Source organism: Mandrillus leucophaeus, unplaced genomic scaffold (genome assembly GCF_000951045.1).
Source record: "Mandrillus leucophaeus isolate KB7577 unplaced genomic scaffold, Mleu.le_1.0 Scaffold66, whole genome shotgun sequence".
In the NCBI taxonomy this organism is placed as follows: Eukaryota; Metazoa; Chordata; class Mammalia; order Primates; family Cercopithecidae; genus Mandrillus; species Mandrillus leucophaeus.
This window is the reverse complement of record NW_012107141.1, coordinates 2,699,107-2,719,010: the sequence shown is the minus strand read 5'-3', so window position 1 is coordinate 2,719,010 and position 19,904 is coordinate 2,699,107. Positions and strand designations below refer to the sequence as shown.

Below are 19,904 nucleotides of genomic sequence, written 5' to 3'. Positions count from 1 at the left end.
TGTAGCTTTCCTATTCATTTTCCTAACAGTGTGTTTCAATGAACAGTGGTTTTTAATTTCAGTGAAGTCAATTTATCAAGTTTCCCTTTTATGGTTACTATTTTTAATGTCCTAAGAAATCTTTGCCTACCTCAAGGTCATTAAAGATATTCTCTGTGTTTTCTTCTAGAAATTAAAGAATTCCTTTAAAAAGGACAAATTATACAATAAAAATTGGGCAAAAGAGGCCGAGGCCGTGTGTGATGGCTCACACCTGTATCCCAGCACTTTGGGAGGCTAAGGCGGGAGGATCACTGGAGCCAGGAGTTCAAGAGCAGTCTGGCCAACATGGTAAAATGCCATCGCTACTAAAAATATAAAAATTAGCTGGGAATGGTGGCACGCGCCTATAATCCCAGCTACTTGGGAGGCTGAGGCACAAGAATTGCTTGAACCCAGGAGGCAGAGGCTACAGTGAGCCAAGATGGTACCACTGCACTTCAGCCTGGGAGACAGAGCAAGACTCTGTCAAAAAGAAAAAAAAAAAAAAACCTACTTGAACAGATATTTCACAAAAGAAAGTGTTCAAATGACAAAAAGCCTATGAAAAGACACTTAATATCAGTAGTTAAATAGGGAAGTACAAATCAAAACCAGAATGCAATACCGTTACACAACTATTAGAATGTCTAAAACGAAAAAGCTGGCCACAGCAAGCATTGACTAGGATGTGGAGAAACTGGAACTCCAGTACACAGCTGATGGGAGTGGAAACCAATACAAGCATTTTGGAAAATAGCTTGGCAGTTTCTTTTCTTCTTGTTTTTTTTTTTTTTTTTTTTTATTGGCAGGGGGACAGAGTCTCACTCTGTCACCCAAGCTGGAGTACAGTGGTGTGATCTTGGCTCACTGCAACCTCTACCTCCTGGGTTCAAGCGATTCTCTTGCCTCAGCCTCCCGAGTAGCTGGGATTACAGGTGCCCACCACTACGCTCAGCTAATTTTTTGTATTTTTAGTAGAGACAGGGTTTCACCATATTGGCCAGGCTGGTCTCAAACTCCTGACCTCGTGATCTGCCCGCCTCGACCTCCCCAAGTGCTGGGATTACAGGTATGAGCCACCGCACCCAGCCAGCAGTTTCTTCAAAGTTATACCTACACCTACCCTATGATGCAGTTACTATATTCCAGGATACTTACACTAGAGAAAGTAAGGCATGTGTTCACATAAAGACTTGGACTCAAATGTCCATAGCAGCTTGATTATGTAGTAGCCAAAAATTGACAACAATACTACATCCATCAAAGGGTGAACGGATACACAAATTATTATATATACATAAGATGGAATATTACTCAGCAATAAAAAGTAATAAAGTACTGATACAGGCACCAATGTAAATGAATCTTTGAAACAGTAAGCTGAGTGAAGGGAGCCTGACAGGAGAGTACCTACTATAGGATTCCATTTATAGAAAGTTCTGGAACAGGCAAAGCTAGTCTATAGTGATGGAAAGCAGACCAGTGGTTGCCCCTGGGGGAGGAACAGAGATTAACTGGGGAGGGCTAAGAAGGAACTTTCTGGGCTGATGGAAAATTTCTATGTCTTACAGGGACTGACGTATACAAGGTCAAAATGGATGTTATTGTACAATTTATGTCTGTATATAAAAGATAACCTCAATAAAGTTTGTAGCTCTTTGGGGGAAAAAGGAAAAAAGTTGTTGGGTAAGCATGTATGAAGGTACTCAGACTATGTTGAAAGGTTCTAGAGTCCTGGGTTGTTACCAAACGTGCCCGGGGCTGTGGGAGAAGACAGATGCCAACACAGGCTGCTGGAAGATTCCAGTTATCCGTCATCCAGCGAGGATGTGCTGCATCCTACTGTGTGCTGCTACTACAGCTCCTCCTGCAGCCTCTAGAGCAACATAGACACGATAGCATCCCACAGTGTCCCAGCCATCGAGAAGCTAACAGTCCAGTTTTCCAATGACCAATTAAGGTTGTTAAAACATTTTAACAAACAAAAAACAGTCACTCAGCCACCTCATGGTTTCTCCAGGCCCTGGGCAGCCCCAGCTTCTGGACCTGCATGGAAGAGCTTCCTCCCTCCCTCCCTCCCAACAAGAGCCTCGTGCTGGACACTGGGTGACAGTAGGCAGCCACCCACCATGCTCAACAGGCTGACATCAGCGAGATCTTCTGAGCCTTCACCAACAGGCTTCCAATCTCCACTCTACAGATGGGGAGAAACTGGCCAGGGCCCTCCAGCAAGGCTGCAGGCACATGATGAGTAAGCCACCGGTTCCTGGCTGCTCCTCCGGCCCCCTACAGAAACCTCTAGAGCATCAGATTTCCTTAATGTTTGTGATGAGCCAGTCCCTTCGCAACCACTTTCTCTTAAAGGGACAGAAAAAAATAAACTGACCGGCCATGTCTGAAAAGTAGGTACTCCACAGATAGGCTCAAAGACTCACCAGGACTTCAAAAGTGTTTCCCAGGGCCCCCACCCTAGCCTTAGGAAGCTCGTAAGTTGTGCGGCCCTGTTTTAAGGAAGGTTTTGTTGATGAACACAGAAGTCCTCAAGTCAGTACTCACAGCTGCCATTCGCAGGGCTCAAGGCCCTTCCCAGGAGTGAGGAACCATGATCCCTATTTTACAGATGGGGAAATAGACAGAGGCTTGGGGGTGACATGACATAGCCAAGGTCTAGCAAGTGGATTCCAGACACAGACTGGATTCCAGGACTGGACGTCTGGTTCCAAAAGCAAGTATCAAAGTCCGATGTCATTTTCTCCTCAACAAATATCAGAACCATGAAGGAAATGATGAAGTCGGTGGACTGTAAGAAGAAGGGAAGCTTTGTCAGGGCAAAGGCCATGTTTTTGTTTCGATCGCTGCTGTCAGTAAGGGATGGAATGAATGGATGGTAGGTGAATGAATGAATGAATGAGCAGAGGGAGGTATGAAACAGGACTCAGAAAACATACCCAGCCTCAGAGGGCACTTGTACTGGGCCCAGACAATCCCTGACTCAACCTTCCCGTCCTCCCTGGAGCCCCTGCTGGGCTTGTTGGCATCCAGGTAAATGGATAATCTGGAGTAAAGAGATAATCCTGAGCTCTGTAGGCCCAGAGCTGAGAAACAATCAATTTCATCTAATAGCTTAGTTGCAGCTTGTGAACGTGTGTGTGTGTGTGTGTGTGTGTGTGTGTTGCATTGTTGCATACAGTGGGGACAGGCAGGGAGGACATATTCGGAGTGAATGAATCTGAAGGAAGATATATAGGCAAGGATGTGTGGGTGGGTGTGTAGGAGCTGGGGGGTGGTGTAGGAGAGGTGTATGAAGACGTCTGCACAAATGGGTGTGTGCATGTGTCTGTGAGTGTGCACAGGTGTGTGCATAGGTGTGCACAGGAATGTGGGCAGGTGTGTGCATAGGCAGATGAAGGGATGTGGGTAAGTGTATGCATAGGTATGCACATGTGTGTGTGCAGTTGTGCACAGGGATGTGGGTAGATGTGTGCAGGTGTGTGCATAGGCAGACACGGATGTGGGCAGATGTGTGCATAGGTATACATGGGTATATGTGTAGGTGTTCACAGGGATGTGTGCAGCTGTGTACATAGGCAGACACAAGGATGTAGGTAGGTATATGCATAGGTGTACACAGGTATGTGTGTAGGTATATGCATAGATGTACACAGGTATGTGTGTAGGTGTTCACAGGGATGTATGCAGAGGTGTGCTTAGGCAGACACAAGGATGTGGGTAAGTATGTGCAGGCACTTAGATAGGAGTGTACATAGATGTGCACAGGCATGTGGATAGGTGTGCACAGGTATATGGGGGGTGTGCAGGTATGTATGTAGGTATGTAGCGGTATGCAGGTATGTGTGCCAGTGTGTGTGTAAACATGCACAGGTATGTGGATAGTTGTGTGCATGGAAGGCAGGCATTAAGGCATAGCATGCAGCAGTGTGTGTACCCATTAGCAGTAGACAGCCATCCGTGTCTTAACAAGGCCATGGTGGTGTACTCCATTTTCTCTATGAGACTGATGAATTTCACCCATAGCTCTGATCTCAAAGGCTCCCAGCTAGGATGCTACTGATCCCATTAACCTTCTCCAAGGTCTAAAACCAGCTGAACATCACTAGTCACTCCTGCCCACAGCAGGTCAAGGAGGGGCCCTCACTGAACACAAAAAGGACACAGTGTTTTTATTGGCATCTGAGAGCATCTGGCCCTGGGGAGCACCTAGACAGTTCTGAAATGTCTGGCCTCTCCCTGGCTCTATTTCAGAATCCTGAGGGTAAAGGGCTGATCTCACTTGACATGACCTGGGGTAAACTGAGAACACAACCATGGAGTGGGTGGGGAGGAAGGGTTGAGGAGGAACATGCACACCTAGAAGGAAACGGAGCACAATGGAGGCCTCTCCCCTGCCAAAAAGGGCTGGGGGGTCAATCCTGGTGGGGTGGTTCCCAGGACAGATACACGTGGCCTGGGACCCTTTCAGGATCCCCAGTGGCCACACCAGCTATTCGCTTGGTCAACAGGACCTGGGGCCTGGGCTGTGGCTCTTATTGCATAGACTGAGCCCTAATGGCATCTAACCATCCTGGGACGATGCCTGGTGTGTGGGCCCAGAGACCAGGACTAATGTCCCCAGAGATCCCTAGGACCTCCAGCCACTGGATAGCTGGCTGCACTGGGTGCCATTTGTCTGCAAGAATCAAGACAACCCTGCCCTTGGTGTCAGATGATCTCAACACCTGAGGTTCTAAGAACTACAGACTGCCAGGACTGTCAGCTTCAGGAGGCCAGGTCTCAGCTGCCAGGATCACCTGTGTATCCCAGGGCCCCACTCAGCACCAGTCAGAGTAAGTGCACACACGCTTAATGGAAAGACTAACTAACTGCGGGTATTAACAAATGCTGGCTGGCTAGCACTGGGAAAGTCCTCAGAGACCAAGTGAGCCATCTCTCTCCCGATTTTACAGGTAGAGAAACTGAGGCCCAAAGAGAAGAAGAAATTTCCTCCGTTGCAAATTCACTGATGGGGCTACCCTAAGGTCCAGCCACCTACTAGAAGGCCCTTCACCTTCCTTCTAGAAGGCCAGCTGGAATCAATAGGTAGTGACTGCCTAGCTTGTTTTCCAGAGGATTCCAGAACCAACAAAAGTGCTGCAATTGATTGGTGATGCCTGCAGGGAAAAAGAGAGGGAGGAGTGACAGCCCAGAGACCTCCCATTTATGACTCTTGGCCCCAGGGAAAGAGGAGATGAGGGAGAAATTCCTCTCTCCCCATAAGAGGCTACTATTTGCCAATTCAGGCCCTTAAACAAGAGGTGTGCTTCTTCTGGCTAGCTACACAAGTTGCACCATCCTGGGCCATCTCTCCCTTCTCCCCACTTTCCTTCCCCAGTTCAGAACTAGAAAGAACCCAGCCCAGCCCCCATTTCTAGCTCTACCTCCTTCTTCCTCCCATGGGTGCTCTAACCACACCAGAAGACTAACTACCCCACCCCCCACCCAGAGCGTAATTCCCATCTGCTCACCCCTCCAAGGGTTCTCCTACGCTCTTCCCTCTGCCTGGGGAAAAATCCTTCAAGTGGCACCTTCTCTCCTGAGTCAGCCTGCCCCAGAGCTCTGCAGACAGAACCCACACATGTGGTGCCTACCTGGGTAGCCCTAGTCCCCGAACCAGGGCTTGGCATACAGTTAGCGCTCAATAACTGCATGGCAAATTAAGTTGGCACATCTACCCAGATGCCCTCCTGGAGCTGGCATGAAGACTACAAGGAGTTGCAAGAAAGAAACGCGGGGGAGGTGGGAGGCAGGCTTCAGGGAACCACAGTGTGATCTATTAACAGTGGGAGAGGAGAGAGAATGAATTCATTTCCTCCCTGTAGTAATTTGCCTGTAAATATTCACAAACCATGCAATTTCTCTCAGCCTTCCCATTAAAGACAAATGCATAAATAAACCAGCCCTACCCAGGGGCTTTGCACACAGGCTGTTGTTCCTCTCCTAAAATAATAGGGTGACTATTTACTTAGCTGCAACCTCCCCATCCCCATAGAGTTCCAGAGGGGTCCCGGGAAGTGGGTGAGCTGGAGGACAAGGCAGCAGCTTGGCAGAAGTAGGTGCTGGTGACGGGGAGCTGAAGCAGAGTTGCTTGCAGGACCCAGGAGGTGGCTGAGCCAGCAGCCCAGAGGCCAGACGAGGTGGCCTCACCGTGGCAGGGTGTCCTCCCCACCCCCAGCCCAGTCCCCCATAAAGGGTTCAGAGGTCACACACAGGTCTCCTCACTCCATGGATCCCTTAACATGGGAAAAACAAATGCCTCTTGAAATGCTAGAAATGTATGACACATGGGGGAGCACAGAAGGTCCCAAACAGGGAAGCTATTTGAGGGCCAGCATCCCTCAGGTAGGGGACCCTACTGCAGGGGCCATGGCAGGGCAGAAGTCTCCCTTCTAGGTCCCTCCGAAGCTATCCGCAGGTCTCTCTTAGCATCTTTCCTTAGAACCAGGGCCGGGGAAGCGCCCAGGGAGGGGTAAAGCGCCATACAGTGCAGAAAGCCAGCTTGTGAGAGGGGGTATCTTTCCTCCTCCCCAGGCTGCTTATGCAGGCTCCTGGGACACCAACAAGGAGCTTAGGTCCCAAACCCAATCCCTTTAAAAGGCTCAGAATATGAACCAAATCCAGAGAAACATGGTGAACCCAGACTCACTCAACCAGGTACTAGGATGACAATGGCCAGCCCTGACCCACTTCCTCAGCTCCCTTCCCTTGAATCCTCATGGCAACCCTAGGAGGCAGCTTTCGATCACGATCTCCACTTTATAGACGGGGAACTGAGGCTCAGACTGTAGTTACATGGAGAGTCAGGGGCAGAGTCAGGGCTCAAACCCAGACATTCCGGCTGCAGGGTCTGCGTGTAAAACCACCAGCGCTCAGAGGAAGAAGGACGGCAGAGCAGAAAGAAGCTGAACACAGGGTCCCAGCACTGGTATGTTGATTTCTTTTTCAGGAGGGGTGCTATTTTCCCTTTAAATGTGGATGTGCAGCCCACCCACATCCTCATGCTTAACCCCAGCGGTAGCTCTGCAGGGAAAGGTTATTATACCCAAATCACAGATAAAGAAACCGAGGCTCATGAAGCTTAATGGTCTCCCAGCCAGCAAGTGAGAGCCAGGATTTAAATCAGGGCCAATACCACAGCTGTCTCCGCTGGCTTCAGTCCCAGCCCCTCCACCAGCCAGATGTGACTCGGACCAATCTTTCCCCAAGTGGGCCTCAGTTTCTACATCTATACAGTGGTCTTACTAATTCCTTTCCTGAGTCCCGGCCCAGGGTGGCTGGGCAGGCAGAATGAGAAGACAGCGAATGTGAAGGCCACTGCAGAGCACACCAGCCTACGCTGCAGGCTGTAAAGCCCAATAACTGGGCCACTCGGTGAAGACTGACATTTACAACAGTGTGCCCAGACGCCCCACAGGATCCTCTGCCAGCAGAGAGATTCAATTATGGTCATTATGGTGCACTTAGGAAAACCAGGGAGCAGCTAATACATTTTAGAAAGATTGGCAACAACAGAGGATGAATCAAAACGAGTTTTCTACTTAACCCTCAGTTAAACAGAAAATCCATTTAACCACAAGGCAAAAAACCCTGTCTTCCCAGCCTACAATCACTTTTTAAAAAAACTGTCTGCCACTTAGCTTTATATTTTTACCACCCTGAAAGTTGCCTTGGAATGAAAAATAAATTCACTGATGGAGAGAAAGATGTCATCGACCTCCATAGGTTAGCAGCCTGGAGCAACATCCATCCTCAAGCCTTCCTCCCTCCAGCGCGGCAGGAACACAATCCTTGTTTCCATCCCTGCCAAAGATGCTGGCGGTTGCTGGAGAAAGCAGCCCCAGAGGCCCAACGGAGTGCAAATTTTTCACCTCCCACCGCCCCCTCCCACCCCCTCCCCACTAGAGGGAGCAAACCAAACCACTGCAGTCACTAGAGGCTCCCAGAAGGAGGCTGGGAATGAAACGTGCCTGGAGAGGACCTATTGGGATTCAGTGACCTCCAGGTACGCTAAGCCGCAGAGCAGTCCAGAAGTGTGGGCAGGAACAGGAGCGATTCAAGTTAGGAAGAGTGTTCCCCACAAATGCAGAGAGGAACGTTATCAGCCAGATAGTTCTCCCTATCATTAAGTAATGCAGCATTGACTATACACGTGCAAACAGATACTCCAGGCACAGGGTTCCCAGACAAAAGATAGGATGCCCAGTGAAGTCTGAATTTCAGATAAACAACAAATAATCTTTCAGTGATTCTTCCTAAATAGTACACGGAACTAATATTGCACGGGGCAGACTTACACTAAAAATTGAGTCATTGTCTATAGGAAGTTCAGATTTAGCTGGGCATCCTTTAATTTTATTTGCTGTACCTGGCGACCCCTCCCAGCAGGCATGCAGGTGACAGCAGACACTGGACGCAGCTGAGTGTCCAACAGTAGGGGTCCTCCAGGCCTGTGATGCCCAGGAAAGAATCTCACACACTGGAAGGCCAGGAGAGATGGGGGGAAAAAAAGCAGGAAGCCGAACTGAACGGACTTTCTGGTGTCAACTATTGAACACACGCCTGAGTGTGAACAAAAGCAGGAAACGAAGGAGGCTCTGGTCCTGAGAGAGGAAGTGAATGATTTCTTTTCCCTTCATTTTCCAAGCTCTGAATTGTTTCATTGCCTTAACAAGAACAGCCACACACACACAACCAAAGTGCTCACCTTTTCTTATCTTTTGAGATCAACCTGGTTGTTCTACCAGGTGGTAAGCCCTTCAAAGTCAGAGATTGGGAGTTTTTCATCTCTGAACCCCAGTGGACGCCTAGTGAATGGAGGGAAGTAAAAAAGAAGGGAGGGAAATCAGGAGGGAAGAAGGGAGGATGAAGGAGGCTCTGTCCATGCAAATGACAAGAGCTGGGAGGTCCCCAGTTGGAAGGTGACTTCTGAGGACCACAGGGACCTCCAGGCAGGAGGAGCCAACTCTGTCACCCCAGGTTTCCTTGCTACCTCTCCTGAATGGAGAGGCTTTGAGGTCAGGAGCCTGGATGCTATCTGGACAGCAGTCCGCCCAAAGCCCAGCCCCAGGCCTGTGGGTCTCCTGCCATCACTTCCTCTGCATTTACTAAGAGAAGCTGCCCAGCATGGGGACACACTGTGAGATGCAGGAATGAGCCTGCCTGCGGAGCTTCCCCCAGGGACAGAAAGCAGATTCCACACCCTTGAGCTCTGCCCCCTCCTTCTCCCGTGGGACATGCCTGCCTGCCTCTTGGTTCAAGTTCAGTTTAAACAGATGTTCTGTTCCTAAGAAGCCCTGTCTTTGAAGTCCAGGAGAAAAATCTCAGCTCCAAAGGGACCTTTCCTACTGAAGAGACTCTCTGGGGAGTCTCGGCAGAAATAAAAAACAAAACCCCTGGATCCTTATCTCCTGGTATTTACGCGATTTTTAATTAGAACAGCTGCCTCCACGGCACTGCTGAAAGAGAAAGGGAAGGAGAGAGAGGGGCTGAGGGTGGGAGTCCGACTGAGGAGCGCAGGACTGGGAGGGAGGCAGCCTTGCAGGCTCCAAACTGCCACTCTGAAGACGAAGCTTTTAGTGCCCAGCTCTCCATAACCCCAAGCACGGGTACACAGATGGTGCTCAGAACCCTGGCGGCTTTTTTCAGTAAAAATACCTACTGACCCAGGGTTCCCAGGATGCCAGGGGTCCCCAGGCTACGAGGCTCTGCCTTGTGTCCATCCAGTCCACCTGGAGACTACCTGGTCCTATTGCAGGACTCAGTTACAGGGTCTCCCCGACCTTCTGACTACCGTTCCATCCCGTCCCCTCACAGCAACCCTCTTGGGAGCATCTCGCCATGGGCGTGCCAAGAGCGGGGCAGTGGAAGCCGTCCTTCCAGGGAGCTGGCAACAAAGGGATGAACTGCCTGTAGGGAATTTTAAAACAAACCTAAAACCCACTAAAAGCTGACAGTTCTAAACAATGTCAGTGATAAAACACTCCACTTTGAGAAAAAAAAAATCGTTTGGTGATCTAAGTTCTAAACAATTGCAGCAGTCACTGGTGAGTTTTAATAATATGTATGTAAGCTTCAAATGAGCATATTTTTATTACTTAGCCTTTAAAACACATTGTGTTTGCATAGGTGTGAATTCAGAGAGCACCTACTTATTCATTCAGAAGCCAACATGTGTGGATCCTGTGATACCCGTTCATTTAGACAATAAGAATTCAGAATCGGGCCGAGTGCAGTGGCTCATGCCTGTAATCCCAACACTTTGGGAGGCTAAGGCAGGTAGATCACCTGAGGTCAGGTGTTCGAAACTAGCCTGACCAACATGGCGAAACCCCATCTCTACTAAAAATACACAAATTAGCCGGGCGTGGTGGTGTGCGCCTATAATCCCAGCTACTCAGGAGGCTAAGGCAGGAGAATCGCTTGAACCCGGGAGGCGGAGGTTGCAGTAAGCTGAGATGGCGCCATTGCACTCCAGCGTGGGCAGAAATAGTGAAACTCCATCTCAAAATAAATAAATAAATAACAATGCAAAATAATACAGAAACTCCCAATACAGTGTATTACCTATCATGAATAAACTAGAGATGATTTACAGTATACAGGAGGATGTGCATAGGTTATAAGCACATACTACTCCATTTTATATCAGGGACTTAAGCATTAATGCATTTTGCAAATTTCTTCATGTATTATTTTCTCTTTTGTCAAATTATCTATTAATGTAATTAAGAACTGTTGACCCATTACCTTTTTACTTTTTCATGTCATAATGTTTGTTTACTGGCATGGTTATAAATACAAAGTTCACAAAATTTTCAGTCTCCTTTCTGGCCATTATTCTAATTGATTTTATTTTATCATTATTACTGAAAATAATTTTGTTGTATAGAGGAAGCAAGTATACAAAAATCATGTGCTCTGGGTGTCAAATATCCTAGAGTGATGGATAATTTGGGTCAAACATTATTCTGGGAGTGTCTTCCAGGGTGTTTCTGGATGAAACTGACATTTAAATAGGTAGACTGAGTAAAGCAGATGGCCCTCCCCAGTGCAGCTGTGTCTTATCCAATCAACTGGAGACCTGAATAGACCAAAAGGCTGAGTAAGGGGAAATTTCACCAGTCTGACTTCTTGAGCTGGAACACTGGACTTCTCCTCTTCTTGGACTGGAACTTACACCATCAACTCTCCTGAGTCACAAACCTAAAGTGCTGATCTCAGGACTTTTTTTTCTAGGCCTCTATAGTCACATGAGCCAATTCTTCATAATAAATCTCTTTATATAAAGAGTCATCTCTTAGAATCCATGGAGGTAACCATCCCTTGGTTCCAGGACCCTCTTTGATATCAAAATGCATTAATGCTCAAGTCCCTGATATAAAATGGAACAGTATTTGCTTATAACTTATGCACATCCTCCTGTACACTTTAAATCATCTCTAGTTTACTCACGATAGCTAATACACTGTATTGGGAGTTTTTGTATTATTTTGCAGTTTTTTTCTAGAATATTTTTGGTTCAGAGTTGGTTGAATCCACAGATGCAAAACCCATGGATACAGAGGGTTGTATATCCTATTGGATATATATCCTGATATCCTATCTGTATATCCAGCTCACTGTATATTCTATCGGTTGTTTCTCTGGAAAAGCTGACTAACATACCTAGGAATGCCTCTGCTGCACCTGTCACATTTTATGTCAGGCATCAACAGCTGAATGGTGGCCTCCTCCAGCTCAGGCACTACGTGTCATTTACATCTGGGGCCCACAGGTAAATAGCCTTGTGCTTCCAGCACAATTGACACTTATAAGTGTTTTGGTTCATATGAATGAACGAATGAATGAATGATCCGATAAAGACATTAGAAGATCCAGCCAGACCTTGCAGCAAGGAACAGAGCTTCATTTCTCCACTCATCCTCAAGCCTCTCACCTTTGCCCCTGCCTAAGGTGCACACTTCTGCTCAGTATATCCACCCTTGCCTGGGACCAGAATTTTCTCAAACAGCACATGACTGCCCTTGACAATGGCTCAGTCCTCCGTCATCTTTTGCATCTTCACTCACTTCCTAAGTAATCTCATTATGGTCAAAGGTTTGAAATACTCTCTATAAGCTGATGGCTCTCAAATTTGGAGACCAGCCCCACCCTCACCCCTGAACCCCAGGTGCATATCTCCAGCCACTCCTCTCCACCTCCACTTTAGTGATTAATAAGCATCTCAACTTAAAATGCCTGAGAAGAACTCAATATGCCCTCCCTCCACTCTCTGCCAGAACCCACCCTAGGCTCTTCCATCTCAGGCCAGAAGCTGTGGTTGACCTTGACTCCTCTTTCTCTCATCCCCATCGTATCAGCAAGTCCTATCAACTTTGCTCTCAAAATAGATCCTGAATATTGTGGCTTCTCAGCACCTCCACCACATTCCACCTTCCAAGCCACCTTGCCTCTTCCATGGATTCCAACATAAGTGTTCGTACCGGTCTCCCTTCTCCCTGCAGACTGCCCTCCACCCAGCGGCCAGAGTGATCTTAGTAAAATATAAATTTGATCCGGTCTCTTTCTTGCTTACTGGCTTCCTGCCAAACTTAGACCCTTTAGAATCAAAATACAAAGCTTTCACCCTAGCTAGCAGCACTATGCAGGCTGGGCCTCCAATTAACTCCTGGCCTCCTCTCCATCCATACTACCATGGGGGTAGCACCCTGGCATCCTCGCTGGTCCTCTAACATGCCAGCCAGCCTAATGTGCCTTACTCTTGCTATTCCCTCAAACAGGAAGGCTCTTCCCCCAGATTATGCCAAGGCTTATTCCTCATCGTCTTCAGGTGTCTGCTCAAATTACATCTGACTAGGAGGACCTTCCCTATACCTCCTATCCATAATAGCAATCCTCCCCCAACCCACCACCTGAGTCACTCCCTGCCCTTTCCAGTCATTATTGAACTTCATAGTACCTAATAGCACCTGATATTCAATGTATTTGTTTGGTTTCTGTTTCCCTCAACCAGAAGGCAAGTTCCATAAGGGCAGAGACTCTGCTATTTCATTCAAAACAATATTCCCAGCATGTAGAGCAGCGCCAGGTACATGGTAGGGTCTCAACAAATATTTGCTGAATAAATGAATGTGTACTCACATTTGACCTTTGCCCTCAAGTCAACTCAGGGCTAGGCATTGTTATCGCCACACCATTCTGCAGATGTAAAAACTGAGATATAGAATCAAAAAGATTTATCCATAAGAGCCCTCAGATACTTAGTGATAGAGCCATGATTAAAACATAGCCTTCAGAAAACATGAAATCAATTCAACAAATCCAAATGCTGGTTCTTTGAAAAGATCTATAAAATCAATAGAACTCTGGCTAGGTTAACTAAGAAAAACCAGAAAAGACACCAATTACTAATATCAGAAATGAAAAAGGGGATATCACTACAGTTCCCATAGACATGGGAATGTCCCATAGACATGAAAGTATAAAAGAAATACACAACTCTATGCCCACAAATGTGCAAAAGTTTATGCCTACAAATTTGATAACTTAGATAAAATGTACCAATTCGTAGAAAGACACAATCTGCCAAAGCTCACACAAAAAAGAAACTGACAATCTTAATAGGCCTATATTTATTAAAGAAATCTAATCAATAAACCTTGCAAAGAAAGAAAGCATCAGGCCCAGGTGAGTTCACTGGTGAAATCTAACAAATACTTACGGGAGAAATTATACCAATTCTCAATAATCTCTTCTAGAGTATAGAAGTGGAGAGAATACTTCCTAACTCATTTTGTGAGGCCATCATTATGCTGATACCTAAACCAGAAAAAAATCATTACAAGAAAACTACAGACCAATGTCTCTCATGAATGTAAATGCAAAAATCCTCAACAAATATTAACAAATTAAACCCAAGAATATATAAAAACACTTAGATACCATGATCAGGTGAGATTTATTCCAGGTACACAAAACTGGTTCAATATTAAAACATCAAATAATAGGCTGGGCGCAGTGGCTCACGCCTGTAATCCTAGCACTTTGGGAGGCCGAGGCAGGTGGATCACGAGGTCAGGAGTTCAAGACTAGCCTGGCCAAAATGGTGAAACCTCATCTCTACTAAAAATACAAAAAAAAATTAGCTGGGCATAGTGGCATGTGCCTGTAATCCCAGCTATTCAGGAGGCTAAGGCAAAGGTTGCAGTGACCAGAAATCACACCACTGCACTCCAGCCTGGGCAACAGAGCAACAAGACGGTCTCAAAAAAAAAGAAAGAAAAAAAACAAATCAAATAATATAAACCATCATATCAACAACCTAATGAAGAAAAATTGCATGATCATATCAATAAATGCAGAAAAAGGATTTGACAAAATCCAACACCTATTCATGATAAAAACTCTCAGCAAACTAGGAATTAAGGGGATCTTCTTCCTCAAGTTGATAAAGAGCATCTACAAAACACCAATAGTTAATATCATACTCAATTATGAGAAATTTGAGGCTAACAAAATATATATAAGATCTGTATGAGGAAAACTACAAAACTAGATTGAAGAAATCAAAGAAGTAAATAAATGAAAACACTGAAAGATAGTCAATGTTCAAAAATAGGAAGACTCAATACTGTCAAGATGTCAGTTCTTCCCAACTTGATCTATAGATTCAAGACAATCCCAATCAAAATCCTGCAAGTTGTTTTATGGATATCAACAACCTGATTCTAAGGTTTATTTGGAGAAGCAAAACACCCAGAATAGTCAACCCAAAATTGAAAGAGAAGAACAATGTTGGAAGAATTGACACTACCCAACTTTAAGAGTTACTATAAAGATACAGTAATAAAATGGTGTGGTATTCATGAAAGTACAGACAGATTATTGGCACAGAATACAAAGCCCAGAAATAGAGCCACATATATATGTCAACTGATATTTGACAAAGGAGCAAAGGTAATACACTAGAGAAAAGATAGTCTCTTCAACAAATAGTGCAAGGACAACTGGATATCCACATACACTAGAATGATACTGAATCCCTACCTCACTCCATATATGAAAATTAACTCAAAAAGATCAATGACCTAAATGTAGGAGCTAAATAAAACTCTTAGAATAAAGCACAGGAGTAAATCTCTATGACCTCAAATTTGGCAATGGATTCTTAGATAGAACACCAAAAGTTTGAGCAACAATAACAAAAAAAAAGATAAACTGGAGCCTGGGGAATCTATAGAAATTGCCTTCTCTCACTTAGCCTGCCTCAAACGGCTGGCTGGGGAGATAAAAACATCAGGGGACTTTCATTTCTGCCTTAGCACCACACTCAGTGCAAGACTGGGTGGTGAATTGGAGAATTGTGGGCACAGCGGGTGCCTCTAGGTGCAGAGAGTGCCATGAGGAGCTCCCACAAACACACTGTCCTTGGGCTAGGAACCCTGTGTTTGGGTCCTTACCTTGCTGCTTTTTAGACATGAAGCCTGGAATCATTGAAAGAGCTTATTAATGCCTGCCTTCTGGAGTGTGGGTAGGATTAACAATTATCTACGAAAAAGTCCAGTAAAGATGGCTGTGAGTGAAGTGTCACAGACTTGGGATGAGACTTGGGATGAACTGCTCACACTTGAGGTGGCTCTAAGAGATAGCACATCAGGACAGGGAGCTGACACAACCCAGGTCCCTCTTACAGCCCTTTTTTAGACCTTGCACAGAAGGAGGTATGTGTCTCCAGGGTAACCCCACTGTTTGGTTACAAACACCCAGCTCTTACATCCCAAGAGCCTGGCACTCTTCAAGGAGGTCACCTTGGGAGGCTACACTATTCCAAGGGGGCTGCCATTGTTCAAAGCAAACAGGGGCTTCCCATGGTAGTCACCTTGACCTCACAACCACCCAGTGGGGTGCATGCTCTTTGCCCATCTTACAGATGAGAAAACTGAGGCTGTGAGGGATCAAGTCACTCGCCCCCAAGCCAAACAGTACTGAAGGGCAGAGCTGGGACTCAGCCCCCATCCTTCTAGCTCCAAAACCCCAGCAAAGCTTTTCCATGACGGTGTATGCCTCTCTGCCTGTTGCTTTATGGTCGTCTTTATATTTTCCCTGTGATGCTATAACGTTTATCTGTTTCCTGGCTAACAAGAGGGGCAAGGCTAAATAGCTCTGCTCCCTGGGCTGTCCTCCTGAAAGTAAACCAAGAACAATAGCAACCTGCTGCTTTGCTCTGCACTTAAAGAGATTTTTTCCTCTTACACACCGAGGCTTGAGGCCCACGGCTTCCCCTGATGGAGAAATATCCCCAAGAAGAAAGGTCCTGGGGACAGGAAGGTTTTTCTGACTCACTTCAGTGCCTTCTCCAGATTAAGAATACTGGGCAGGATCCAGGCTCTGTGATAAGGCAACTGCTTCCTGTGGGGATCAGGGCAGCTGCTGCCAGGAGGTTTACAATTAAGATTATGGTCCTGGCAGCTGGCAGGGTGAGCCGTGGGACACAGACGCTGTCAGTGAGGGACAGCCCCAGCAGGCCCCAGGCCTCGTCGCTCCTCCCACACTGTCCACTAAAGCCTCAGCCTGGCCCTGTTTTATCTGCCCCTGGGAGCCGGCCACCCTGTCTTGGATTCCAGCCTAAAATAATCTAGGGCAGCCAGCGGCACACTCCAGAAGGGCGAGTGAACTATCAGATTGGTGACTAAGAAAGTGGCCAAGTGCTTTCCGACTATGGGCACAGAGGCAGCCGAAATAGAAAGTGCCATTAGGCAGTAGTGCAGCACTTCACAATCTGCACACCCCATACACCTGCCAGCAGCCCAGGCAGGGGAAGCAGGTGGAGTGAGTGTGGAGGGCACACGTATAGGAAACAGTGTGGGGAGCTTCCTAAGTCTTCCTTGTCTTCCCCAAAGCAACCCGTGAGTAAGTGTCACTGTCCCATTTTAGAGATCAGAATATCAAGGCCTGCAGGGATTTCATGAGATGCCCAAAATTTAAAAAAAAAAAAAAAAAGTGTAGGATAAGGAAACAAACCATTTTTATGTTTTTAACGGGAAATGGAACTTCAGAGAGATGATTTGTCTAATTATTTTTAATCTTAAGCTTCAAGTCACAGACTTTAGTAAGCGAAAGACACAAGAATTGTATGGCAGTTCAGGCAGTGGCTTCAAATCTCGATGACATTACTCAGTGCTATGTGACCTTAGGCAAGTCACCTAACTTCTCTGAGGCCTGGTTTTCTCTTCCGTAGTGTGGAGGTGATCACAGTGGCAAGATGACAGGACGGTTAAGAGGACAGAATGGGGCCGGGCACGGTGGCTCAAGCCTGTAATCCCAGCACTTTGGGAGGCTGAGACGGGCGGATCACGAGGTCAGGAGATCGAGACCATCCTGGCTAACACGGTGAAACCCCATCTCTACTAAAAAAAATACAAAAAACTAGCCGGGCGTGGTGGCGGCGCCTGTAGTCCCAGCTACTTGGGAGGCTGAGGCAGGAGACTGGCGTGAACCCGGGAGGCAGAGCTTGCAGTGAGCTGAGATCCGGCCACTGCACTCCAGCCTGGGCGACAGAGCGAGACTCCGTCTCAAAAAAAAAAAAAAAAAAAAAAAAAGAGGACAGAATGGGATGGTGCAGCGAATGAGCATCACACTGTGCCTGGGGCATGAAGCCCTCTGTCATATTGCTGGTTTCTCTTCTGATAGGCAGGGACTCAAACCCAGGTTCCTCTGCACCTCAAACCCTGTGATTTACCACCAAGGGTTGGAGCCATCGTCCTTTGCCCAAGACAGGCCATCAGATCTCCTTGGAGTTTTTGAATCCCCTCTCCTCTCCATGGCCTTCCACAACCTCCCAACCCCTGACCTGTCACTTCTTCTATTTCAGCCCTGGTCTTGGAATCCCAGAAATGGAGGATGTGAGTGCTAGAACAGAGATTCAAGTTGCAGCTGCCTCATTTTACAATGAGAAAATGAGGCCCAATGAGGGAAATGACTTATAAGTCACACTGTTGGTCGAGGCTGCTCAGAGGACAGACATCTTGGTTTTTCATCCAGAAAGCTTCCATGAGGCCACCCAGCCCATCACCAGTCCCAGAATCATGGTCAGCTCAAGAAGGACTTCCCAGAGCCTCCGAAGCAGACCAAGGCTTTTCTGTTCTCAGTTTTCTGTTCTCAGTGGTGATTGATCCTAGTACTTGTGGATTTAGACTTTGTTCAAAAGAGAATCGAGGGCAGAGGGATGGTAATCGCCCTAGGAAGTGGTCTCCTTACAGTCCCAAGACTGCGGTGGGTATGGGGGAGGCTGAGGTCGGGGAGGGGTCCTTGATACAGATTCCATGAGCCCTCATGACCCTGCCTGGAGCCCCCAGGAGCTCTACTCTTCCTTGAAGGGCTCACTCCCTGCCATCCATCGACCCTCACTTCCTGCACCAAGGTGGCCCCATCGCCCTCATCCATGAGTAAATGTCTAGGGGTGAGGAGAAGAGTGAAGCCACCCTTCTCCTGCCCTGTGCCCCTTGGGCAAGAGTTGAGAGCCCTCTCACATGGAAGTGGTGGTTTGGAGGGCAGGAACAGAAGACAGAAGAGAAGATCCTCTTGTTCGAGTAAGCGAAGATGCCACCCTGCCACGTTGCCACTTCATACCTCTTTCCACTGGTGTCTTTTCCTTTGGGTCCAGGGGTGCCAAGCTTCTCTTACAGTGTCCTCCTGACAGTAGCTTCTGGATACACTCTAGAGAAAGAAGAGAGAGAAACACATTTCAAAAAGGCAGGAGTCTTTGGGGACCACCTCAGTCCACATGTGGCTCCCACTCCCCAAGGTCTCCTTTCCCTACTTCCATCACTGCAAGCACAGAAGCCAGACAGGGCACCCATGGCTGGTGATATGGTTTAAATGTGTCCCCACCAAATCTCACATTGAATTGTAATTCCCAATGTCAGAGGTGGGGCCTCAGATGTCCATCCAGGCAGGTGGGAGGTGATTGGAAGATGGAGATAGTTTCTCCTGAATGAGTTAGCACCATCCCCTTGGTGCTGTTCTCTTGAGTGAGATATCGTGAGATCTGGTTGTTTAAAAGTGCGTAGCACCTTCCCCTCTCTCTCTTGCTCCTGTCCCTACCATGTCACTGTGCGTGCTTCCCCTTCCACCATGGTTGTAAGTTTCCTGACGCCTCCTCAGAAGCAGATACTGCCATGCTTCCTGTACAGCCTACAGAACTGTGAGCCAATCAAATCTTTTTTTATAAATTACCCAGTCTCAGGTATTTCTTTATAGCAGTGCGAGACTGGACTAATACAGCTGGAAAGGCAAGACTAAACACCAGCCCTACAATGCTTCCCAGGATAGCGTCTCCAGAGCCTGTGAATGGGGGCATATTTTCAATCTTCCCAAGTCAGCCCGGAGCCTGTACATCCATGTGATGGCATTGAACATGCTAATCAAAACATCACACTGTGTTTCTTTGCTTCTAGCTAGAATATTATCAACTTGGTGTGGGAACTCCGGTTTCCTTAGGCTGAAAAAAAGGCTTTCTGAGTCATTTTGAAAACAGGAAAAAGAATTAATCATTGCCTAATGAATGCAGACTCTTTGAGCAGACCCAACACTTTCAAGGTCTGCTATCCATGAAGAGATAAGTAACAGTAAGGAAAGCCTCTGGTGGTGAAAAAAGAACTCAGTTCCAGAATGCCAGTGGGGTTAGAAGTCCAGCTTCTCCAACCCTTCCCTTCTGTCAGTTTGATGAAGCATCCCCAGGTCACCAGAGAAGGATCAAATTCACCATGTCCAGGCCATATACCTGCCAGCAGAGACAGGCCAGTCCCGAGAGACTGGCTCAGTCACATGCA

The 19,904-nt window shown here is 47.0% G+C and overlaps 1 protein-coding gene across 2 annotated transcripts in view; it reads right to left on the bottom strand.

Annotated features, from left to right (window-relative positions):
* Window positions 1-18,797, bottom strand: part of TSPAN18 (tetraspanin 18) — a 184,849-nt gene extending 166,052 nt beyond the window's left edge. The window contains exon 1 of one of the 2 annotated variants that reach the window (XM_012001358.1): window positions 18,703-18,797. The gene's annotated coding sequence lies outside the window, so the exon portion shown is untranslated. The remainder of the gene's footprint in view (window positions 1-18,702) is intronic. The other variant, XM_012001357.1, reaches the window with a different exon arrangement.
* Between the last annotated feature and the right edge of the window lie 1,107 nt (window positions 18,798-19,904).